Source organism: Perognathus longimembris, chromosome 4, assembly GCF_023159225.1.
Source record: "Perognathus longimembris pacificus isolate PPM17 chromosome 4, ASM2315922v1, whole genome shotgun sequence".
Taxonomy (NCBI): Eukaryota; Metazoa; Chordata; class Mammalia; order Rodentia; family Heteromyidae; genus Perognathus; species Perognathus longimembris.
The window spans coordinates 74,689,947-74,716,850 of NC_063164.1; positions in this window are offsets into that span (position 1 = coordinate 74,689,947).

The window sequence follows — 26,904 nt, forward strand, 5'->3', positions numbered from 1 at the left end:
TTTACTCACTAAAGAATGAAAATTTTACAGAAATGGATCAATTCTTAGAGAAGTATAAACTACCCAAACTGAATCAAGAAGAAATAAATCAACTAAATAAACCAATACTGTACAGCGAAATACAGGAGGTAATCAAGAGCCTCCCAACACAGAAAAGTCCAGGCCCGGATGGATTCACCAATGAATTCTATAAAACCTTCAGTGAGGAGCTAATACCAATACTCCTCAAATTCTTCCACAAAACAGAAATAGAGGGACAAATCCCAAAGTCATTCTATGAAGCTAATATTATCATCCCCAAACCAGGCAAAGACCCCCCCCCAAAAAAAAAAAGAATTACAGAGCAATATCACTAATGAACAAAGATGCAAGCTCCTCAACAAAGTATTAGCTAATAGGATCCAGAAACTGGTCAAGAAAATTATACATCATGATCAAGTAGGCTTCATCCCACAGACGCAAGGATGGGTCAACATCGACAAATCAATAAATGTAATTCACCAAATCAAAAGAGCTAAGACAAGAACCACGTCATCATCTCAGCCAATGCCCAAAAAGCCTTTGACAAAATGCAACACCCACACATGTTGAAAGCCCTGGAGAGAACAGGAATAGAGGGAACATTCTTTAAAACAATAAAAGCCATATACAAGAGACCAACTGCTAATGTAATGTGGACCCCCCCAAGGGAGGGGACCACAATGTAATGGGGTCTGAGGGTGGAGGGATCCCCCATCCCTCCAAGAGTCCACCACTCAGAAGCAGTCTCAAGTAAAAATATGGATTTATCAGGGAAGTAAAAAGTATACTGACTGGCCAGTGTCACGGCCCAGACATGGGAGCTGGAACCCCAACCGTAAAAAGCAGGCTGGCTGGCCAGGGCCGCAGCCCAGACTCAGGAGCTGGGACCACGAGCACCGGGCCACACTCAGGGTCGGGTTATAAGGCAAACATCACAGTGAAACTTGCCACACACAAGTGGCAAATGAGGATACAGCACTTACAGAGCATGCTAGGCCACAAGCAGGTGGCCAATAGAGTTACAGTCTGTCTCATAGTATCTGTTTGGATCAACCTATCATTCTAGTTAAAATTAGCCCATAGGTTTGACATCAGATGGATATGCCACTCTGGAGGGCACATGGATTTGACGTCAGGTGGATACACCTACCCATGGGCACTGGTTCACTTGAACCTCCCAGGCCTCCGGCAGTCAATTTACATGACATCATAATAAAGGGGAGCATCCCTGGATAGGGTGGGGGAGATCTTAGTGGAAGATGGAGTTGGCTTCTGCTCTAATCTGCGCTGGAGTCAATCTAATGCCCCTCCACAATTAATGATGGCACTGGCCAGATCTGACCTCCCTATTACACTAATACCATATTAAATGGGGGAGAAACTAAAACCATTTCCCCTAAACTCAGGAACAAGACAAGGATGACCACTCTCCCGCTTCTATTCAACATAGTGGTGGAATCCCTAGCCATAGCAAAAAGGCAAGAGGAGGACATCAAAGGGATCCACATTGGCAAAGAAGAAACCAAACAATCTCTATTGGCAGATGACATGATCTTATATCTGAAGGACCCAATAAACTCAGTCCCAAAACTCCTAGACCAAACAAACCATTTTGGCAAAGTAGCAGGATACAAAATCAACCCACAAAAATCAGCAACTTTTCTGTACACCAGCAATGTACAAGCAGAAAAGGAAATTATGAAACAATACCATTTACAATAGCTTTAAAAAAGAATAAATTATGTAGGGATTAACCTAATTAAAGATGTGAATGACCTATTTAATGAGAACTATAAAAATCTAAAAAGGGAAATCAGAGAGGACACAAGAAGATGGAAAGACCTCCCATGCTCATGGGTAGGCAGAATCAATATAGTGAAAATGGCCATATTGCCCAAATTTTATACAAATTCAGTGAAACCCCCATCAAGATCCTAGCTACATTCTTCACTGAAATAGAGAGAACAACCCATAAATTCATTTGGAACAGCAGAAGATCTAGAATAGCCAAAGCAATTCTAGGCAAAACAAGCAGCACAGGAGGAATCACAATACCAGACTTCAAGCTCTATTATAGAGCCATCATGACAAAAAAAAAAAAAAAAAGCCTGTTATTGGTATAAAAACAGACCTGAAGACCAATGGAATAGAATAGAAGACCCAGAAATGAAGCCACATTCTTACAGTCAGCTGATTTTTGACAAAGGATCTAAAGACATACAATGGGAAAAACATAGCCTTTTTAACTACTGGTGCTGGGAAAACTGGGCAGCCACATGTAGAAAACTCAAAGTAGACCCTAGTTTATCACCGTGCACCACCAACAACTCATAATGGATTAATGACCTCAACATCAGACCTGAATCCTTGAAACTATTGAAGGACAGAGTAGGAGAGACACTAGAACCTATAGGCACAGGTAAGAACTTCCTGAATAGTTCCAGGGGCACAACAGAGAGGGGAGAGTCTTGACCAATGGGACTACTACAAAATAAAAAGTTTCTGCACAGCTAAAGACATAGCCACCAAACTAGAAAGACAACAAACCATATGGGAAAGAATCTTCACCAGCGCAGCAACAGGCAAAGGCCTAATATCTGTCATTACAGAGAACTCAAAAAACTAACACCCTCCAAACCCAATAAACAAATTATTAAATGGGCAAAGGAGCTAAAGGGAGACTTCACAGGAGAAGAGATAAAAATGGCAAAGTAACATATGAGGAAATGTTCATCATCCCTGGCAGTAAAGGCAATGCAAATAAAAAAACCCTGAGTTACCACCTCACTCCAGTTAGAATGGCCTATACTCTGAACTCAGGCAACAACAAATGCTGGAGGGGATGCAGGGAAAAAGGAACCCTCTCCACTGTTGCTGGGAGTGAAAATTAGTACAACCACTTTAGAGAATACTATGGAGGTTCCTCAAAAATTTCAGCATGGACATACCATATGACCCAGCCATACCACTCCTAGATATCTATCCTGAACAACAGGTCTCAGGATATCAAAAAGACATCTGCACATCCATGTTTATCACTGCACAATTCACAATAGTCAAAATATGGAAACAACCCAGATGCCCCACTACAGATGAATGGACGGACATAAAAAGTGTGGTACCTATGCACAAATGAATACTATATAGCAATTAGAAATGATAATAATTGGTATTCGCAGGGAAATGGCCAGAACTTGAACAAATAATGTTGAGCGAGACAAGCCTAGAACACAGAGAACAAAGGGGCATGGTCTCCTTGATATATGACTGTTAAGGTGTGAGGGGACAGTAGAGACCAGGTCTGTGAAACAAAAAAAAACTTCTTTTTAAATGGTATTTCCACAGCTTTGAGTCAGCGACCTTACATTATGTATCTAAAACCAAACAACTACTAAACATAAAAAGGTCTAGAATAGGTGGCTGGGAATATGGCCTAGTGGCAAGAGTGCTTGACTCGTTTACAAGAAGCCCTCGGTTCGATTCCCCAGTATCACATATATAGAAAACAGCCAGAAGGTGTAGAATAGACCTATCAGTGGATCACAAGAGCTCACAATAGCTCAACAGCTATGTACACATGATGATATAAGACAAGGATAAGCAAAAACAACACCAAGAGAAGGACACAGGAGGATTCTATTGCTGATGTTCCATTTAAAGTTCTAGGTGAATTTTCTTTGGTGTACCCTATCTGGTTACTGTATATGATTTTGGTACACTGGATATTGTATACATGCCTACCTGATCTAGGGAAGGGAAAGAAAAACTAGGGTGTAAGATATCACAAGAAATGTACTCACTGCCTTATTATGTAACTGTACCCTGGGCTGGGGATATGGCCTAGTGGCAAGAGTGCTTGCCTCATATACATGAGGCCCTGGGTTCAATTCCCCAGCACCACATATATAGAAAATGGCCAGAAGGGGCGCTGTGGCTCAAGTGGCAGAGTGCTAGCCTTGAGCAAAAAGAAGCCAGGGACAGTGCTCAGGCCGTGAGTCCAAGCCCCAGGACTGGCCAAAAACAAAAACAAAACAAAACAAAAATATGTAACTGTACTCTTTTACACAACACCAGCAAAATTTAATTTTAATAAATTTAATTAATAAAATTTAACTAATAAATTTTTTTAAAGCCAAAGCCAAACATAATTTTGTGTATATGTGAGTATATGTGCTTGTGAATGTGCATGTGTATATCTGCACACACTTGTGTTTGTGTATGTGTATGTTTTGGCTTCTTCCTTAACATAGCAGTGCTAGCTCACACTCCATTTAGCTAAATAAAAGACATTTACACTTCCCTTCAGTCTGTTGCTTTTTTAGTCTCTCTGGCAGCAGATATAAGAGAATAACATCCTGTTTTTCATGGTCAACGGTTCCTTGGCTCAACGTTTTTGAAAGAAGTATATTTAGGGAAATAATGGTACACTCATCTCATAAATACTGTGTGGTATCTGAGAGGAGCTTAGTCTTTATTACTTACCTTACCATGCAGTTCAGTGATTTCCTGAAACATTCCAAAATGTAACCATCAGCATCAGTAACTGGCAAAATCTGTAAATCTCAACTGTTTCTTGTATCCGGTTCCAAATCACATTGGAATAATTCATTAAAGTCAAAGCCTTATTAAACATTTACATATATAAATTAATTATAATTTCACAGAAGAAACATTTTGGAGCTTGTTTTATATTTTGTTTTACTTTTGAATAATATATATTGGAGAAGTTTCATATGTGATAATTCCATACATCCATACAGTATATATTGAATGATGTTCACCTCTTCCATTATATTCACCTTTTAGACAGATGCTGGTGAGGATATTGCCAAAAGGGAATGATACTACACTCAAGAAGATTTCTTTTTTTTTTTTTTTCTTTTTTTTTTTTGCCAGTCCTGGGCCTTGGACTCAGGGCCTGAGCACTGTCTCTGGCCTGCCTCTTCTTGCTCAAGGCTAGCACTCTGCCACTTGAGCCACAGCGCCCCCTCTGGCCATTTTCCATATATATGGTGCTGGGGAATCTGAGAGCTTCATGTGTATGAGGCAAGCACTCTTGCCACTAGGCCATACTCCCAGCACTCAAGAAGATTTTTAGTCAATCCATTTTTACACTCAGTAAATAAGAATAATTTTATTTCTTCCTTCCCTGTTTGAATCTTTTAATTTCTCTCTTATATGTTATTGTTCTGTGAATTCCCGTATAATTGTATGTAAGAATAGTGTCAATGAGCAGTCATGTCTCATTCCTAATTTTAAAGAAAGTCATTTCAGTATTTCCCCATTTATAACATCATGCACTATAAGTTTGACATATATATAACATATTTTCTTAAATGTATTCTGTTTTTCAGAGATGTTTTTCATAAAAGGACATTGAATTTATCAAAGATTTGTTTTCTACATCAATTATGTTGTCATGTGATTATTGTGATTGATTCAGTATATGTGCTGGATTGTATTAATTTACACATGTTGAACCATCTTTTTTATGTGAAGCCTACTTAATTATGTTGTATAATCTTTTAAATAGGTTATTAAATTTAATTGGATTTGTAAATAATTTACTAAGAACATTTGCATCTAAAGTTTTTAAAGATTAATCTAAACTTCTCTTAATTTATACTGTTTTCCAATTTTTGAATGAGTGTAATATGGCTTCATATAATAAACTTGGTTGTATTTCTTTTGGAAATGTTTGAGTAGTTCTCACACGATTTCTACGTTAAGGATCTGCTAGTATATAGTAAGGAATCCATAAAGCCACAGGCTTTTCTTAGTTAAGAGACACATTAATATAGCTTTCCCCCCCCCCCCCCCCGAGCCTGAGCACAGGCCCTGGCTTCTTTTAGCTCAAGACTAGCACTCTACCACTTGAGCCACAGTGCCAATCACAGCTTCTTTTGTGTATGTGGTGCTGAGGAATCAAACCCAGGGCTTCATGCATGCTAAGCAAGCATTCTACCACTAATCCATATCGCCAGGCCCAATAGCTTCAATTTTGTGGCTGGAATATTTAAGCAAAGAAGTATTTTAAATTTTCTTTATTTAATTTTATTTCGTCAAGTAAATCTGGCAATTCATTTACACCTTCTAGATTTTTACTTTGAATAAAAGAATATAAGAAGATAGAATTAACCTCCAGAAAATAGCTTAAAAATAAAAGATAGGAAAAAAAGAAAGTATTGTAAAAATAAAGACAATTTGAAATAGAAATACACGATTTTAATTTTTATTTTCATGTTATTGTCAAATTGATTTGCAGAGAGGTTACAGTTTCATACATTAGGCCTTGGGTACATTTCTTGTACTGTTTGTTACCTCCTCCCTCATTCCCTCCTCCCCCTCCCCCTTTTCCCCCTCCTCCCCTGAGTTGTTCATTTGCTTTACACCAAATGGTCTTTCAAGTATTGCTTTTGGAGTCGTTGGTTTTTTGTCTCTCGATTTTGATATTCCCTTTCATTTCCCTAGTTCTAATACCAGTATATACAGTATCCAGTGTATTCAGATGAGATACAGTGATAGTGTGAGTACAACCACAGGAAGGGATACAAGAGGATCATCAAAAAAGAAAAAGCTACGGTTTCACATGACATGTTGAAAATAATTACAACAGTGATATAACAGTTGTTTCCATAACATGGAGTTCATTTAGCATCATCTTATGTGTGCATAGAGGCTTAGCTATTAGGCTCTTGTGAGCCTCTGCTGTGACTAGCCTAAACCTGTGCTAATTATTCCACATGAGAAAGACCATGGAGTCCATGGTTCTTTGGGTCTAACTCACTTCACTTAGTATAATTTTTTCCAAGATCTTCCATTTCCTTACAAATGGGGCCGTGCCATTCTTTCGGATAGAGACATAAAATTCCACTGTGTATATGTACCATATTTTCCTGATCCATTCGTCTACTGAGGGTCATCGGGGTTGGTGCCATATTTTAGCTATGACAAATTGTGCTTCGATGAACACTGTGGTGCTGATGGCATTAGTCTGTTCTTGTTTGTGGTCTTTTGGGTAGATTCCCAAAAGCGGGGCTGCTGGGTCATAGGGGAGCCCTGTGTTTAGCCTTCTGAGGAATATCCATACTGCTTGCCAGAGTGGCTGAACCAGTTTACATTCCCACCAACAATGAAGTAGGGTTCCCTTTTGGCCACATCCCCTCCAACATTTGTTATTGTTAGTTTTCGTGATATAGAACATTCGTACTGGGGTGAGATGGAATCTCAATGTTGTTTTGATTTGCATTTCATTTATGGCCAATGATGTAGAGCACTTTTTTATATGTCTCTTGGCCATTCTCGTTTCCTCATCAGAGAAGTCTCTTTTTAAGTCTTTAGCCCACTTGATGAGGGGGCTGTTGGTTCTTTGAGGTTTTGTTTTGGAGAACTTTAATTTTTTTTATTTCTGCATATATTTTAGATATGAGGCTTTTGCCCTTTGTATGTCCAGTAAAGATCTTTTCCCAATCTGTGGGCTTCCTGTTTATCTTGCTAGCTATGTCCTTTGCCTGCAGAAGCTCTGCAGTTTGATGCAGTCCCATTTGTCCAACCTTTCTTTGATTTGTAGCATTTCTGGGCATTTATTAAGGAAATTTTGTCCTGTGCCAAAGAGACCAAGTGTTTCTCCGTGCCTTTTTGTATTATTTTCAGTGTATCTTTTTTAATTTCGAGGTCTTTGATCCATTTGGAACTGACTTGAGTGCAGGGTGATATATAAGGATCTAGTTTTAGTTTGTTGCAAGTTTTAAACAGGTTTGCCAGCACCATTTGTTAAAGAGGATATCTTTCTTCCATCAAATTTTTTGGCTCCTTTATCAAAGATTAAGTAGGCATAGTTCTGCAGGTTCATTTTTGGGTTTTCAGTCTGTTCCGCTGGTCTTCAGGCCTGTTTCTGTGCCAATACCAAGCTGTTTTTATTACTATAGCTTTTTAATACAGCTTGAAGTCGGTTATTGTAATTTCTCCAGCACAATTCTTTCTTCTTAGAATTGTTTTTGCTCTTCGTGTTCTTTTATTGTTCCATATAAAGTTCTGGATTGCTTCCTCTATTTCATTAAAAAATGGTGTTTGGGATATTAATGGGTACTGCATTGAAATTTTAGATAGCCTTTGGCAATATTGCCATTTTGACAATATTAATCTCCCCAATCCAGGAGCATGGGAGGTTTTTCCATTTCCTTAGTTCTGCCTTAATTTTGTTTTTTATGTTTTTAAAGTTTTCATCATAGTAGTCTTTCACTTCTTTTGGTTAAGGTTATTCCTAGGTATTTTATGTTTTTTGAGACTATTGCAAAAGTAGTTGCTTTCCTGATTTCGGCCTCAGTCTTCAAGTAGAAAGGCCATTGATTTTTGAGGGTTTATTTGATATCCTGCTACTTTGCCAAATTGTTTGATCAGTTCTAGTAACTTGGAGTAGAGTCTATGGGATTCTTTAGGTGTAGGATAATGTCATTTGTGAAGAAGAAAGTTTCACTTCATCTTTTCTTATTTGCATCTCCTTTATGTTTTCTTCTTGCCTAATTGCTCTGGATAGGTTTTCTAGTACTATTTTGAAGAGCCGAGTAGAGAGCAGACATCCCTGTGTTGCTCATGATTTTAAAGGGAATGGCTTTAGCTTTTCACCGTTTAGAATTATCCTTCCTGTTGGTTTGTCACAGAGTGCCTTTATTATATTCAGGAATGTTACCTGGAATCCCAGTTTTTCCAGGACTTTTATCATAAATGGGTGCTGGATTTTATCAAATGCCTTTTCCACATCTAGGGATATAACTATGTGATTCTTTACGTTGCTCCAGTTGATGTTTCGGATTACATTAATTGACTTGTATATATATTGAACCAACTTTGCATCCCAGGGATGAATCCTTTTTTATCGTGGTGTATTATTTTTGTGATTACTTGTTGAAGCTGACTGGCTAGAATTTTGTTGAGTATTTTTTCATCAATGTTCATCAGGGAAATCGGTCTAGAGTTCTCTTTCTGATAGAATGTGTTTGGTAGAGAATTTTCTCTTTCAATTTCATTGAAGAGTTTGAGAAATATTGGTTTGAGTTCTCTTTTGAAGGTGTTGTAGAATTCTGCTCTGAATCTGTCTGGACCTGGGCTGTGCTTGGATGGGAGATCTCTTATTGCCATTTCTATTTCAATGCTGGATATGATTCTGTTTAGATGGTTTAAATCTTCGTGGTTGAGTTTGGGGATATCAACTTTCTCTAAGAAATCGTCCATTTCTTCCAGGTTCTCGAATTTGTTGGCATAAAGGTTTACAAAATAGTCCCTTGTTGTGCTCTGAATTTTGGTTGTTTCTGTGGTGATGTTACCTGTTTCATCTCTGTTCTTGTTTATTTGGGTGTACTGCCTTTGTATTTTGGTCAGATTTGCTAGGGGTCTGTCTATATTGTTAATTTTTTTAAAGAACCAACTCTTTGTTTTGTTGATTGTTTCAATGGTTTTCTTTGACTCTAAGTCATTTAATTCTGATTTCATTTTAATTATTTGCTTCTGTCTTTTGGTTTGTGCTTTGAATTGTTGTTCTCTTTCAAGGAGCTTAAGGTGCTTCCTTAAATTGTTCCATTGCTGTTTCTCCAGATTGTTGACATAGGCGCTCAGAGATATATATTTTCCTCTGAACACTGCCTTTGCTGTGTCCCAAAGGAGGTGGTACTTTGTGTTCTCATCTTGGTTTAATTCCAAAAACATTTGAATTTCTATTCTAATTTCTTCAATGACCCACTGATGGTTCAGCATTGTGTTGTTTAGTCCCCATGAATTGTAGGATTTTCTGTTTTGGCTGTTTGAATTGAGCTCTAATTTTATTCCATTGTGGCCTAACAGAATGCAGGGAATGATTTTTGATACTTCTGAATTTGTACAGATTTTCTTTGTGCCCTAAGATGTGACCTATTTTGGAGAATGTTTCATGTTATGCTGAAAAGAATGTGTATTCTGGTGTTGCTGGATGGAATATTCTGTAGATGTTGATTAAATCTAGTTGGTCTATGCAGTTGTTTAGTTCTGTGGTGTCCTTGTTCAGTTTTTGGCATGTTGATCTGTCCAGGGGTGACAGTGGAGTGTTAAAGTCTCCAACAATCAACATATTTGCATCTGTGTTTTTAGAGTCAGTAGTATTTGATGAAGTTGGGTGCTCCTGTATTTGGGGTGTAGATATTTAGGATGGTTATATCCTCCTGTAGGAGAGATCTCTTTATTATTATGTAGTAACCTTCTTTGTCTCTTCTTTCTGTTTTTAATTTGAAGTCAATTTTATCTAATACTAGGATTGCAACTCCAGTGTGCTTATGGGAGCCATTTGCTTGGTAGATTTTATTCCAGCCTTTCACTTTTAGAAGATATTAGCTTTTGCTGGATAGATGTGTCTCTTGAAGGCAGCAGAAAGTTGGATCTTGATTTTTGATCCAACTTATGAGCCTATATCATTTAATTGGAGAATTAGCCTATGTCATTTAAGTCCATTAATGTTGAGGGTTAAGACTGAGTGGTGATCCTTTGTTCCTTTCATTATAGCTATTTTGTTAAAAGCTGTGTCTTCTCATTTCTTGATCTACAATTCTGATTTTCTATTTAGGGTTCATTTCTCTGTCTGTATTGTGATCTTGATTATTTTCCCTGTATAGTACATCTTTGAGGATTTTTCTGTAAAGCTGGTATGGTGGCGATATATTGTTTCAGTTTTTCTTTACTGTGGAAGACTTTTATTTGATCTTCAGCTATAAATGAGCATTTAGCTGAGTACAGTTTTCTTGTTGATAGTTATTTTTATTTAGGGCTTGGCATACCTCATTCCAGGCTCTCCTTGCTTTCATGGTCTCTACTGAGAAGTCTGGGGTAATTCTCATTGGTTGTCCTTTATATGTGATTATTTTCTTCTCCCTAGCAGCTTTAAGGATTCTTTCTTTGAACTTTATTGATCCTGTTTTGTTCACATTGTGTAAGTGGGATGTCCTTTTCTGGTCTGGTCATTTTGGGGTTCTAAATTCTTCTTGTATCTGGATAGGCCTATCCTTCTGGATATTTGGGAAGTTCTCAGCTAATATTCTGTTAAATAGGTTGCCTATTCCATTGGCTTCTTTCTCTTGGTTTTCCTCCATACCTATTAGCCTTCATTTGGGCTTCCTCATTGTATCTTGGAGCTTCTGGAATGATCTGTTTTGCCGATTGGATTGGTTTTATGTTATTTTTTGTTCTTTCTCCATAGATTCTAGAGAATCTTCAGTTTTTGAGATTCAATCTAGTCTGTTTGATCTAGTCTGTACTATAGCTACTTGATTTCGAATGTCTCTTTCTTCTAACTGTTCTTTCTTGATGGTTTCCATGTCTTTGCTCTAATTTTCTCTTAGGTCCTGTATGGGCTTCTTTACTTCATTAATTTGGTTCTGAAGGCTGTCTCTCAAATCTTTTAGCTGGGTAGCTATCTTTTCATTGGACTCTTGAAGTTCATTTATCTTTCTCTTTGTGGAGGCCATGAAGTCCTCTATTACTTTATGGACAGATAAATGTATTAAACTTTGGTTCACCTCCTCATGCTCTAGAATAGTTATCTGAAGAGATTCAAACTTTTCATTTAACATTTTTATCAGTAGAGTTTGTAGAGCATTTTGAGGGTTCTCTTCTGGGTCTTTGATTGATTTCTCTGCTTCCTGCTTGTTTTTAGTGGGAGTTGAGATTCCCTTGTTTGCCGTCTTTCTTGTGCTTCTTCTGCCCATTTAGATTGGAAATGCCAATCTACAAGCACCTGTGAACATCGTTTAAGACCCAAAGCAGACCTTATCAAGCACTGTTTTATTAATCTTAGAAGTTCACAATTATATACAGATAATATAAAATCAAGCTTGGGTCCCCAGTGAATACAATTTTAATATAATGACCAACCTGAGCACTGTATTCAGTAGTTACTCATTTACCATTATAATCCTATGAGCAATTTTTGTTCTTATATTTAGTTCTTTTTGGACTGGTTGGATTTCTCTATGAACCCTTTTGATTCACTCGGAATGAACAGGGATACCCTCTATCCAATAACCAGGGGTCAATGGCATCTGAAGGTCTTGGAAGTAAATTTAGGAGGGTAAGTTAGGGTGAGTGAAGTGAATAGAGTAAAATGAATGAGGGGTGGGGTGATGATTTTGGTTTAGTTTCAGTGAAGTGGAAAGGTGGAGAGGAGTAGAATCACTGGAAAGAATCAGGTTAAAATGGTAGACAATGGAGAGTCAGCAGAAAAGAGTAAAGGAGTTAGCCAAAGGAAAGTAATTTTAAAGAAAGAAAATGTGAAAAAAAGAAACAAAAAAAATTCAGAAAAACAACACACAAAAAAAATTACTGGAAAAAAATAAAACAAACAAATAAAGACAGAAAACAAAAAACAACTCAAAAATGGAATATAAAATAAATAAATAAATAAGTTTTTTAAATGTTAAAAAAAAAGGAGTCTTCCTTATTTGGGTGGGCTCTTTCCAGTCTCTGATTTCCTTGGGATGGTCTACAGTCTATTTTCCTGATGCTTGGCTGGTTTGATTTGCTTTCAGTTTGCAGGGGGTGGATCTGCTCTGATCCTCCTCCCCGGTTAGTTAAATCCTGGGGCTCGCACAGCTTGCAAGTAGGATTTGGGTTGCCTCTGTACTTGGGGGATGTTGAACAGTCTCAGGAACCATGGCTCCTCCCGTCTGCTGTGGGGCCAGTGCCTTTAATGCCTGGCTATGAATAGGCTGAGGACTCAGCAAGGCGAGATGCCTCATGCCTTGTTTACCTGGCTGAGAGTCACTTGTCCTGGGGAAGTTCCTCCCTCCTGGGCGAGTTGACCTTCTCCTGGGCAGAGCGGGCTGTGGAATTCAGCTCGGCGTGCTGGTGGTAGTTGGGAGATGGGTGTCCTCTGTAACTGGGCCGTTTATCTGTCTCGAGAACTGTTTACTCTCTTGTCTGATTGTTACATGCTGCCAGTAGCTGCTGGCTGCTTTCAGTTTGATTTTAGAATTTCTGGCTGCTGGAGAGTCAACAGCCACACCAACAGCAGGTCAGGTCAGGGCAGGGCAGGTCACCTTTGGCTGCGTTTACCTGAGCCTCAGTCCAGGAAGAGATCCTCCCACATGGGCAGGGGACCTTCTCCAGTGTGGAGCTGGCTCTCACCTTTCAGTCACTCTTGCTCTTTTCAAAGATAGCCCCTTTGTCCTTGTTTCCCCTGGCCCACTTTAGTTCCAGTCTGCTCTGACTGGGTTGATGCCAGTCAAATATGGTGCTTTGCTCTGGCAGTGGGGGAAGGGCTAGCTTCCAGATGCTGTTCTGTGGGCACGAGTAAAAATGTCTTTTGTGGGGTACTCACACTTTCTATGCGATTTCGGCCTATCCGTGCTCAGCCTGCTATCCGCATCTGTCTGCCGCTGTCTAGCAGATTTCTTCTTGGTCACTTCTGTGTGCTTTAGGTGGGTGGAATGCAGGGGTCTGTGCTGGTGCCAGCGTGGCAGTGGGATGCCACCTGGAGCTTAAATCTGTGTTTGTAGGCCAGCTTAGTCAATTTTTCCTTTCTGGCCAGAATCCTTATACTGTTATAATTTACTTGGGCTGTCTTTCTAGGAATAAAAGTTTCTCTGCAGTGGTAAAACTGGGATGTTGGAGGGAGCTTAGCTAGGGCTCTGCTGCTCCTCCTCTATCTTCCTGGAAGTCAGCGAGTACATTTCTTATCAAACTTGTTACCTCCTCCCTCATTTTTCTCCTACCTTCCCAGCCCTCTCCAGTTGTACAGTTGGTTTACAGCATATAATTTTGTAAATATTGCTGCTATATTGTTTCACCTTTTGTCTCTCCATTTTGATGTTGCCCTTCCCTTTCCTACTTCTGATAAACATATACAAACACGTGGTACCAAAATCAGTTACAATGACTTCAGGGGTAAAATCATGGGGAAGAAAGACAAAAGAAAATGGCATAATGTCACATGGTATATTGAACATAACAACAACAATAAACCACTTATTTCCATAACTTGGAAAAATACCATACTAAGTGAAGTAAGGCAGACCCAAGGAAACAGACACCTATGGTTTCTTTCACTGGTAATAATTAGTACACATCTAGGATAGTCCAGCCAAAAATCACAATAACGCAGTAGCTATGTGCATATGAATACATAAGATGATGCTAAGTGCAATGAACTCCAAGTTATGGAAATACAAGATTTTAAAAGTCAGTGAAATTATTTTTTTCAGTGATGGGGCTTGAACTCTGTACCTGGGTGCTGTCTCTGACTTTCTCAGCTCAAATCTACTGCTCAACCACTTGAGCCACAGCAGCAGCCACTTCTGGTTTCCTGGTGAATAATTTGACTTTCATGCTAAGGCTGGCTTTGAAACACCATCCTCAGATCTCAGTCTCCTGATTAGCTAGTGTTACATATGCCCAGCATCAGTGAAATTCTTGATATTTGAAGAGTGGAGAATATGTCTGCTGGTATTAATCAGTAAATTGAATGTTCTCCCATCTCTCTTCCTCAGCTTTATGTCTAAAGCAGTCCTGTTGTGTTTGAAATTCTTCAGGACCAAGGATTGACTAGCTGCAGCTTTAATTCAGTATTTCATGGTTGGTTTAGTCTTTGAATCAAGATAAGCTGCTGAGATAAGGCAGGGAATGTCCTAATTCACAGAAATTAGACTACTCTGCTTTTTGAGAGATGAGACATTGACATTAGGTTGGATGGCCAGCTCGTGGACCATAGACAATGCTACCATTTTGGAAGATGATACTTTTCCCTGCTTAGGAAATTCAGTGGCAGATTTGGTTTACCATGGAAAGTTTTTTGGGTTTTCAGATAGGCCTATACTTTAATGTTTTATTTGCAAAAGGAAGTGTGACTAGCTCCTGTCACTAGTGTAAACATAGACATCACTGGGTTGGGTGGTGGATTTTTGGTCATAAACAAGCCTGCTTGCTTGCTTCTACATCCTTCCCTGTCTTGCCATAGAGATCCAGACACTGAGCTTATTTTCTTCCACAGCTCCTTCCCTTTCTTTTTGGATAAAGATAAAGAGGTTGGTTGAGCTTTAGCCACATGACTTGCTTCCTTCTTAATCCTTCCTTTGTATTAGGATACAGACTAAATTCCAAGCAGTTCAATCACCTGCTGGTCTGGGTTACATGTGGGAATCTTCAATTATCTCATTTGGCCAAAAGTTTTCTCTGGGTTTAAATGTGTTTTACTCCATGTATGGGGTGCCTGTAAAGCAATTTCAGGACTGAATATTGTTGCATCTATGTCTTATTGACCCACATCTGTGGTCATTGTTTAGCCTTGGATGGTGTGTTACAGATGCCTGTTAACTCTGAATCTATCCTATCCTTGCCATCTATATAGTTACTTAGTTCACAATCTGGTTTCTCCAGGTGACTCTTAATTGAAAAAAAACAAACAAACCAAAAAACAAAGAATCAAAAAAGGCTGGTTGGGATGTCTATAGATGGAGCACATTTGTGCATATAAGTTCTGAGTAAACTTTCTCTGATTCTTTTAGAGACTTAGATATTAGTGTTATTTTTCTCTAGATAATATCTGTTCTTTCCCTGTGCGCCTCACTAGCTTACTAACTTGCCTCCTCTTTTTGCAGCCACATACCTTTGGGTTTTATTTCTGGTTCATAGAAAAGGGAGAGTAGTGTCTGTCAGTAATCTGCTATCTTGAAAAGTCCTCTGAGAGAGTTTTGTAAAAATTAAAGACTTATTAAATGAATTATTTCAACCTGGTTTCATTACTCAGTGCTTTAGTATTAAAGACAGCACCACTTCTTATTTCTCATTTGAAGCATTAAAGTTCTCTGGCCTAGCTCCAATTAAAAACAACTTTTATTATTAATAGGATGCAAATGGACAGATAATTCTCATTACAATAATAAACTCAGTGACTTATAAAAGTGATCAACTGTAAGTCCATAATCAATAAGTCTTAATGGTAGGGGTGCTATCACTTTGACTCTGTTTGATTTCGCATGTGAATTTGATTTATATCTGCCCAATGTATCTATGATGCTATTTGGAATAAATATAATATTTGTTTAAGGCATGTTTGTCTCAAACCAAAATTCAGGAGAATAAGTACACAAACCCAACAAATAGGTTATACAAATTTATTTTTTTAAATTTATTTTTATTTTTTATTTTTTGGCCATTTCTGGGGCTTGGACTCCAGGCCTGAGCACTGTCCCTGGCTTCCTTTTTGCTCAAGGCTAGCACTCTGCCACTTGAGCCACAGTGCCACTTCTGGCCGTTTTCTATATATGTGGTGCTGGGGGAATTGAACCCAGGGCTTCATGTATACAAGGCAAGAGCTCTTGCCACTAGGCCATATCCACAGCCCTGTTATACAAATTTAAAGAGAATATTTTCTACTATTCTATAAGAATTTGGCTTTTCTATTTCATCTATTTCATCTATCACTTATTCTGTAAAATGAATCTGTACTACTTCCAGCAAATCATTAAGTTGTCAAAGACAGAGTTAAAATAAATCTGTATACTCAAGAAAAATTTTGTAAGCTATTGCTGTTTGAGCTAGAAACTGTAATAGAGTTTAAGAATTAAAGGATGAATAAAGTATGATCCATACTTTTGTAAAAAGCACTTGGAAAGCAAAAACAGGTTATTATATAACACTAGTGAGATCTTTCATGATGATAAATGAACAGAGCATAATTAATAATAGAAGAAACAGTAAGGAAGAAAAGTAGGGAAGGTAAGTCATTGGGTATATGGATGCATGTTCACAGATCCAAGGCATTAGTGTAATTAATAGTATAACCATATAATTGATCATAAAGTTGTATGAGTAGAAAGCTTTAGATTAATATTATGGAGGTATTTGATTACTGCTGTAAGCTACAGCCCTGATATAACCTTGAAATTTTGTGGCTGAGGAAGGGCAGAGAGAGAGGAATAGAGACACTTGGATATCAGGTTCTAGGGTTTTGGGTGCTTAAGTGGAGATAAGCATCTCTGGGATTTTCCTGTTTGGGCTTACTTTGAACTATGATCCAGGTGTGAGTCACTGGCATCCAGATCAGGAAACGGAAATTTTTATAGAAGATCATGACAGATCATCTGGTTGGGGGTATTATGAATAGCTGGACATGAACCAGAAAGGCCTGATAGAGGGTTTTAGAAGTAAGAAAGATTTTAAATTGAGTACAAATACTTGAACATACGTAGAATTTAGTACAGAGATTCAGAACTTGGCATTATTGTGGTAGATAAAATAACCTTCAATAAAGAGCACAAAGAATAATGGCTTTTCCTATCAAGACAGGAAGTGGTTTGCCTCTAAGTAATAAATATTGTTAAATGGTTTCAGTCTTACCAGTAATAGTAATTCAAGCTCCTTGTGAACTCTTCCTGTGAAAGTATATAGGGCCAGAAGAGATGGAGGTATGGAAACCAATCAAAGGAACTCGTATAAGATGTTAATATAAATTATCAATAAAATAATTATACATAATTAATTATATAAAGCAAAAGAAACAAATGCTACTGTAAGCACATTTGAAACTTGTATGTGAAGATGTCTCAGATACTTTAAGTCCAGCATTTATTAGAAAGTTTCAAGAAAGACCATTATTAGGTGAGAAAGAGGAAATCTCGAGGCACATAGATTTTGGAGTCAAGTTGATTCTTATGAGTTATGTTTGGTAACTTATTTTGTATGTTTTAAAAATACATGTTTAGGGATAATGTGTTTAAAAAAACGATGAAGGTAGAAGACACTTGAGCATAATGGCAGGCATTCTTGCTCTATATTTAAATTAATTTATTAGAAATTCATTACTTGATTACATATTATAATATAGAGAATGTTTTAATGATTTGATACTATAATCAATTATTTAATAACAGTCCTTTAACTGCTTACATGGAAACCTCAGAAAGATTACACATGGCAATTATGGAGTCTAAAAATGCTGATTCAATATCATTACTTTGAATATTATTATAAATATATTTGTGGCTAAATTAGATAAATTGTGGGACATATAATTTTGTCCTTGGGTGTCCTACTTCAATGGAAATAATCATTAAACTTGATTTTTTATACTTTTTACTTCTTCAGTCTAAATAAATAAATTTCCATATTAAATCAACAAAAAAATTTATTTACAGTGGAAGAAAATTTACCTTGTATTTGAACTCAATGCCTATTATATAAATAATTGTTTTCTATCTTATACTAAGGAATTATGCTCTAAAAATTTCCATGACTTTTTTTTTCAGTGTATACTGCCTCTTCTCCATCTCTGCTAACTATCCCTTTACTCTAAGCAGTGACCCTTCTTTTTATTGTTTGGTTGTCTATGATGACAATATGGAAATATTTTCTTATTCAGTAGTCCTTTGCTAATGATTTGAAGGTGTAATTGTACAGGGAATGTTTCTGAGTAGATATTTTGACAGCACAGCCAAAAATTGCCCCCAGGGTAACAATTCAGTATAGTCTATTCTTGTTTTAGGATTTGAAGAAGACTGAGACTTCTTTATGTTTTATTTTGTAAAATAACAGACAAAAAATCTAAGGAAATGAACTTATACTGAAAAAAAATACTTTACATCTCTGACTAAAATAATCATGGGAGGAGTAGAGGGTAATATGTTAATGACATGAGTGTTTATCACACTTATTATGGCTTTGTAATTTAAGTATCATACTTAGACGTATAAATATAATCTGTGATGTACATAATGTACATTCTTACTGTTGAATAATCAGATTTATTATCTGATAACACAAATGTTATTTGTGCTTTATATTCTAAGATGGCATACAAAGTACCAAGAAAAATAATTTATGAGAAATATTGAAAGATTTTAATTCCTTGTTTCCTTTGATATTTTTCTTAAATAGAATATGTAAGCAATGCAGCCATATGTAAAACACATTTCAGTTTATGTTTATTCTGCTTTTTATTGCACATTTGAAAATTAATAATTCAATGTTCTAATATTAGCTGTCATCTTAGCTGTGATAAAATTAATAATTCATCAAAATGATATCAAACAAATGGTGCCTTTTTTGTGTTCTGGATGAGAAATAGTCCTCTCAGCATTGAGAAAGTACAATTGGAAAATTTATTTTCTTTATTGTGAGTAAAATAATATTTAATCATTTAAGCTATAATTTTAATGCACTTGTTTTAAATATAGAAATCTGCATATATCACAACTGATGCTAAGAAAATAACCTTCCTCGGTTACAGAAGCTTCTTTTTACCCTTACTTGGATCTTGGCAGAAAAGCTTTCTTCAGGAAAAAAAAATACAATAAAGGAATCATGTTTTGGGAAAGTTGAATATAAATGAAGTGATTTCTTCTTTGCTTCTGGATGACGCACTCTGCCTTTTCACAGGGTAGAATTCAGAGTCTGTATAAAGCAAGTGCAAAGGAATCAACAGTGAGAAGAGGGAACATTTTTTCCTTCCTAATATTATTTCCCTAAACATATTTAAACAAATTTTACATTAAAATGTATGACCTGAGTGTTAAGTACTTATGATTACTTAAAAATGTTTGCTTAGCCAGGCACCAGTGGTTTACTCCTATAACCCTAGCTACTCAGGAGGTTGAGCTCTTAGAATCTTGGTTCAAAGTCAGCTTTGGCAGAGAAGTCCCAGAGTTTGTTATTTTGAGATTTCCAGAATCAAAGAGGTAATGAAAGTTGCAATCTACCCTGGGTTGAACAGATAGATCTTCTAATTCTAATATTAAACATGTCATTAAGAGCTCCTTTTACTCTTGATTTAGATGGTAAATAAAATGTTGGCACAATGCACATATTTCTCTGTAAAGAGTATGTGATTATTGTGTGTCAGGGAAATATAACTCCCAACTTAAGAAAGAGCATGTTTGTGATTCATATTAGATCAGGGTCATAAGTTAACAACAAATTTCTGTGCCTTGAAGTAAGTATGTTCTTGCTTTCCTTCAGTTCCTCTAGCGATGCCAGTGTCAATTTCCCTGGATTCCTCTATTCCTTAATTCATTCTATCAGTTTGTGTTTGTATTATTCAAAAGAATTTATACTTCAAACTCACTAACATTACCAGTATAGTTCTTCAGAGAGCCCATGATCCTATTAGGAATTGTTACCTAATTTCAGTGAATCAACAAGTGCAAAGACCCTAATAAGTCAATAAATAGGAAGAATATGAGTTACTTAAAACAAAGGAATCTACTATCTTCCTTTCTCTTAGTGTTTTATGAAATTTAAGTAGAAGTCTTCATGGTAAAGAAAAACAGTTCTTATTTTTCCTTTTCTGATAAACACTGTTCATGTAATAACACACTTACAAGTTTTCATTTATAACATTTTTATTTCATCAAACATTGAGTTCATGGTAGTTGGAAGATGCTATGGTTTTAACGTCCCCATCCAGAACGCACGTTCAAATTGTAATAGATTTAAGTGATGATACCTTTAAGTGATAATTTGATGTTAAAGGTTTGGCCTTCTTGATTGAATTAAGTTCTTTATCCTGAAAATGGATAAGTTGTCATTGGAGTGAGTTTTGATAGAATGAGAAGTGTACCCAGATTTCTTTCCTCTGGCTCTTGTAACCTCACTTCATCTTTTGATAAGTTACAGAGAGTAAAGGCACTCACAAGGTAATAGTTTCTTGCATTTGGATTTCCCAGCATCCAGAACCACAAGTTAACTATATAAAAAGAACAGCTAGGGCAGTAGGATGTAAGGCTTTATGCAAAAGATTTCTTAGTGTTTAGAAAATGATGGCATTCTGTAATATTGAAGGTTTGGTTTTAAGTTTTTATATAATATCTGATTCCTCGGTATATCTTTTTCTATGATTATTTCCTAACAAAAAATTTTAATTTCTATAAATATTCTTATTAATGTAAGCATGAACTGTCTATCTCATCTGAAATATATAGCTGATCCTCACTTAGAAACAAAATTTGCTTAGAACCACAATGTCTCTCTTGAGATGTGATCACAACAATTATCCCTTTAACTCGTATATATTTTGCAATACTTCCATTTGTAGTTTATTACATATATTTCTGAATATTTCTCAGTTATTGCATTTTAAGTGAGAGAGAACCTGGGGCACAGAGATGGTAGTCTTTTGTTTGTTTGCATGTTGTTGTTTTTTACCTTTAAGACTACCACTTGAGCCACAGCTCCACTTATGCCTTTTTGGTGGTTAATTGGAGCTGAGTCTCACAGACATTTTTGCCCAGAGTTGCTTCAATCTATGGTCTTTAGATTTTAGCCCTAATTAGCTAAGATTACAAGCTACTAGCAACCAGCTAGTAGTGCAGTTTTATGTTTGTTGTTGTCATTTTCTCATGTACTTCTGTACTTATAAGTAGACATCAATAGATGTTAAGCAGCTCTGTGGTATCTGGACCTGATTTGAGGAGCTGAAAGCCCTGTGAATCCAAAGGCAGAAAGTATAGTTTTAAAACACAGAAACAACAAAAATCCATGTTTCCTCAATTAACAATTTGTGCATCTATATATTATATACCGTTGATTGCAAATGAACTTTAAGGAAGATTAAGAAATAAGCAAGCCAAGCACTTTATAGATATTTCTTAGGAATGATATTTTAATTGAGGTTGGGTTAAAAGTTAAGCAAACCTTAATGTCAAGGTTTCATTTGTTTCTGTTCCCATCAACGAAAGACAAATGAAAGGTAAAATGATGAAAGAATTTTGGTAGCTAATAATAAGAAATGATTGAAAAACATTTGTCTCATTGAGACAGGAACATTGTAGTTGTATATTAGGTAGCATATGATCTTAGGACAACTATTCAGAATTAATTCTCCTTTATAACTTTAGAGGAAATAATATCTGGCAATACTTGAATCTGATAAGTTAAATTTGCTAAGGAAATTGCAAAATTATAAACTTCTTTATCAGATATTTTCCCTTTTATCATGCATGTTTATATATTGGGTTTTACTTTTGTTAGTATCAAAATCTATTGATTCACAAGATAAATATTAACCTGACCTTGCCTTCACCTCATTTTATATCTATTCTTAAGTCAGTAAATCTAGAAACTTATCTACAGCAGTCAATGTTAGTTTAAAATTCCTAAAATAACAGCTTGTTATAAGGTAATAATTCAGTATTTTATAGTTTTGGAATTAAATAAATAGAAAGGCAATACAACTTACCAACTTGACAGATAAAACTATTTGTGTGTTTTTGGTTCCAAATACAATAATCTCACTTTTGCCTAGGAGTATCTTCTAATCTCCACCCAAAGTGTTGAAATATTTTATTATGCTTGCTGGTGGCATTGAACACCAATGCTTTGTTTTGATTATAATTATAATTAAACTATGTAATTATTCTACAAATTAATGATGTCTTCTGTTTGTCTCAGGTCCCCTGAGACTAAATTCTACCCAGAGGTATAATAAATAAAGTCAACAGGCACACTGGACTTTAGAAGTTAAAGGCAATAGTCCACTTGTCTCCTCATTTATCAGCTTGTTTTTATCTTTTCAAAGTCTAGGAGATATAAAACCACAGGTCAAGATTTGCATATATTTATACTATGCATAAATGAGGCAAGCTTAATGAGGCAAGGGTCTGGTTCCTACCAATGCAATGGTTTTCACAATGTGTTACACTTTTTAAGGCCACAGAACTCATCTTTCACTTAGACTATTTCCCAGTGATTTAGGGGATGGATGTCATACTCATGCTTCAGAATTCCAGAATGAAACCTCCCAAAATGTTAAAAAAATAGTTTAGGTTTAATTTTCCACGTAAGAATGAAAATATATTGTGTTTGCAAACTACAGTTTGAAAATAACTAATACCCAGTTATGTTCCAAGGAAATAGATGGGAATATTAAAATATATTTAAGCAGAAATCTATTTTGAGATTGAGTTTAAATGTCATGGGAATAGATGATGAGTTCAAGATGAAAATATATTCAGGATATTGCTTCATCAGTTAAAAATAATACTACTATAGAATGATATTTCAAAGCATAAAGCAGAAGAGAAATTATAAATAACCTTATTAAGGCTTTCATTCATCCCAATGAATGATTATCTAAGTATAGATAAATCATATACATTGGCCCAAATTGTCAAGGATACACGGATACTTGAGAAAATCCTAAAAGCTCATTTGAAATCATACTAATTAACATTACAATCTGAAGTATGAGAGAACAGAAATCATATTTTGTTATATTCTTATCAGAATGTGTATGTCTGTATGATATACTGTGTGTATTTGTGACTTTATAAATTTTTATGCTTACCTTAAAAATATAATTTTTTTAAAAATATAAATTTTTTAAGGTAAGCATAAAAATTTATCACCAATTTTATTCTACATTAACAATTGTCAGTGTCTTATCACAAAATCTGTGTTTGAAATAAATTTAGCAAATAAAATACCTATGAATCTTTATTACTAAATGACATGTTTTATGATTTAATATAATGAGAGTTGAGGTTATAAAAACAATCCATATAGGTAAATAAAATAAAATAAATATCAGAAATATTTTTTGCTTATTAACTTCTAATTCTACTGTTTTTACAACTTGCCAAATTTTTTATATCCTGTTTCTTATTGTCCATGCTGTCTCCTAGATCCTGTTTATACTGAAATTGTTACCTTAAGAAGTATTTATAAAGATAAGTACTTGAAAAACAATCTATTCAAAAAGAGATGTCTGGCAATTACCAAAATGTAATTAATAATTATTATTGATATATTAGAAATTGAATGGCATTATTTTGTGATGTTTCATTTGCTTTTTGTACTAACTCATGTCCATAAGGATAAAAACAGTTCATGGAAAAATCCCTCCTCTAATTATTCAACTCTCTCCTCTCATTCATCTGAGAACTTGAAAATGGTGATAGAGAGAGAGACACACACACAGTTATTTCCAGTGAGCTGGCATTTGAAATTCAAGAAAAATGAATTCACTTACCTAGGATTTTTTTTTCATATTTTTGTAGTGAGTTTTGGTTAACAGAGTACTGCTTACAGTATCTCTCATTTGTGTAAGTGAAAAACAACTATGTTTTTATTACTTAAAATATTACAAAAAGGTACAATATGCTAAAAATGTGCAGTGAACAAATATCATCTGTACAGACTGGAAGAGAACCTTCATAAATTAACCTTATTAGTGCATTACTGTAAGCGAATGCCAAAAAAGCTCCTAATTTGCATTAAGATAGATTTTTCAGGTTGGCTGCATGATTTAATTAAAGAAAAGATTAAGAATCATTAAACAAGCTGCTCTACCTTGCAATAACAGAATTCATATCTGATTCAGGTTAACGAAAACACAGATGGTGATTCAGTAACTGTTGAGTTGCTGTAACAGAATGAAAATGATCCCATTAGTTCTCTGGAAATGTGAGGGAATTTGGAAATTAGTATGCAGATACATTGTATGGTGCTAGACAGCTTGGTCTGCTCGGATCATCGCTGATTATACTTTGTTTGGGTTGGCAACACTGAACTTAATAAATGAAAAAATGTTCCAGTATACCACAGTTGGAAACTGTTCAAGGTTGAAATAGGTGTGCAGGCTTTCAAAAGGAGAGAGTTAAGTAAACAAATGTCAATCAATTCAGAGCTGGCAACTTTTTTTTTCTAAAGAATATGTCTGTTCTTGAGACTCCAGTGTCATAAAAATGGACCCTTTACTGGATACATATGGCTGTGTGGTATTTATTATTACAAAAGTATTTTAAATGCATAGAATTAGTTGCAGGAAGATATGGAAGCATTTTAACAGTTTTCTCTGTGAGAAGAAAAATTCAGGTACGATGAGGATTATTATATTGTTCGCCAAAGAAATCAATATAATTCTGATGGAAAATGTTATGACAGGATAAAAAAGTGTAAGTAGAGTTTTAAGGTGTCGGTAAGTGCTACAAAGTAATTCTTCAGGAGACTTATGGGAAAAATGACTTAAGTGGCAGAGTCAATCACGTGTCAAGAACTCTAAGACATGGGCCGTCGATATTGTTACACCTGTGCCATATCACCCCTGCATAATCAATGACTGACCCTTCAAAATGAATCGCAGGGAGAGTGTGAAAGACACAGGTGATCAGAGGTCACCTGTTTCTGTTAAAGTGTTATAGCAAATTGACACCGACAATTAATTCTTCATTTAATTCTTCATGTAATTCTTCCAGCAAATAATTTAAAGGCTACAACACAGATGATAAAAAATGTCAGGGGGATTCTAATAAAAATGAAGGTTAAATAGTCAAGATTTAAAGGCTCTCTGCTTATTTTGTGACACAATCTTTCTGGAAGGCATTGTATCAGGGATTCATCATTCATCTGCAAACCAGCTCAATATTTAAGAAATATTAAGGACACCATATTAGTCTTGGACAACAAATATCGCCAAGGTAATTGTACTGACACCAAGAAAACATAACTTCCTTCCCATGATTAGCACCAGCATCTTTTTTTTTCTATTACCAATCATTTCATTAAGCTGTTTAAAGGAGATTTATAATACCATTTCCCTAACATTTACATACAAAAAATATACTCTACAATGCATAATAGCTTCAACACCTGGCAACATTTGAAAGTACACATGCTATTACAAACACGAGTGTTGTGGTTACAACTGACATCTTCATAGTCTGCCATCACAAACCTTTTAGTTGAATCTAATGAAATCTCTAAGAAAATCATACTATTGGGAAGAAATGATCCAAAATGTTTTCCTCATATTTCAAGGTACAAATTTGGTATCTACAACTATAGAGGTCTTTGTATATCTTCTTTCCTTTTAACCACAACTTAATCTGATTACTCTGTCAATGGTTACTTTTTTAAATGGTTTCTCCAAGCACTGTATCAAGAACAACTTTGAATGTATGACTTACATTTGTGTACATATGGTTCTATTTTAATTTGGAATGATTAAAGAAACCAGATAAAGTTATTTTCCACTACAGTATAGCATTTTCATTGTCACTACTATTTATAGTGGCAGCTACCTTCAACTTGAATGTACAATAAGCATTTGAGGTGCATTTACATATGGGTATGTGCATTTGGGCCCCTCCTCCATTGCCCAGTGGATCAGAAATTGTAGGGATCATTATGGTACATGGCTATATTTTTATATTATTTAAAATTACTTATCTCATTTCCTTTATAACAAAAGCCTATGTTGTAGCAAATTGCTAGTAACTTTTTTATGAATCTGAAAGTTGTTTATAGGTGTTGCAATATTAGATCTGCAATGACTTGGAGAAAGTTGGTCCCTAAAAAGAAAAAAATTTATGTTGAAGAAATATAAACAATAGGCATCTTTATTTTATAGGAAGAGTCACTATAGAGCTATTTTAATTGGTATTTTAATTCCTGATGGATATAAATTATTTGGTTCATATATGCACATACACACATGCATATATATGGCATGTATATATGTACATACACATATACATATGTAGAAACATATCCAGAGATATATTTTATCTATAATATGTATACACACACACAGCAACAATTCCTCAGATACAGTTAAGTAAATAGAGTAGGATATATCTAAGTTCACAATTATATTATTTTTAAAAACCACCAATATAAAACATTACACGTGTGATTACTGGTATTCTTAATGTAGCTGTAAAAGAATAGAATCTTAGTATGACTCTTACCTTATCTGCATTTACTTCTCAGTTCTTGAGCCAATATTATAAAAATTATCCACTATTGTAATGTTTACAGTCTATATGTAAAAATTAGATCCTGTTAGGAAACAAGTCTTTTTATTTTCTTTATTGTAAAAGTGAAATACAGACAGGTTACAGTTTCATATGTAAGGCAGTGGGTACATTTGTTGTT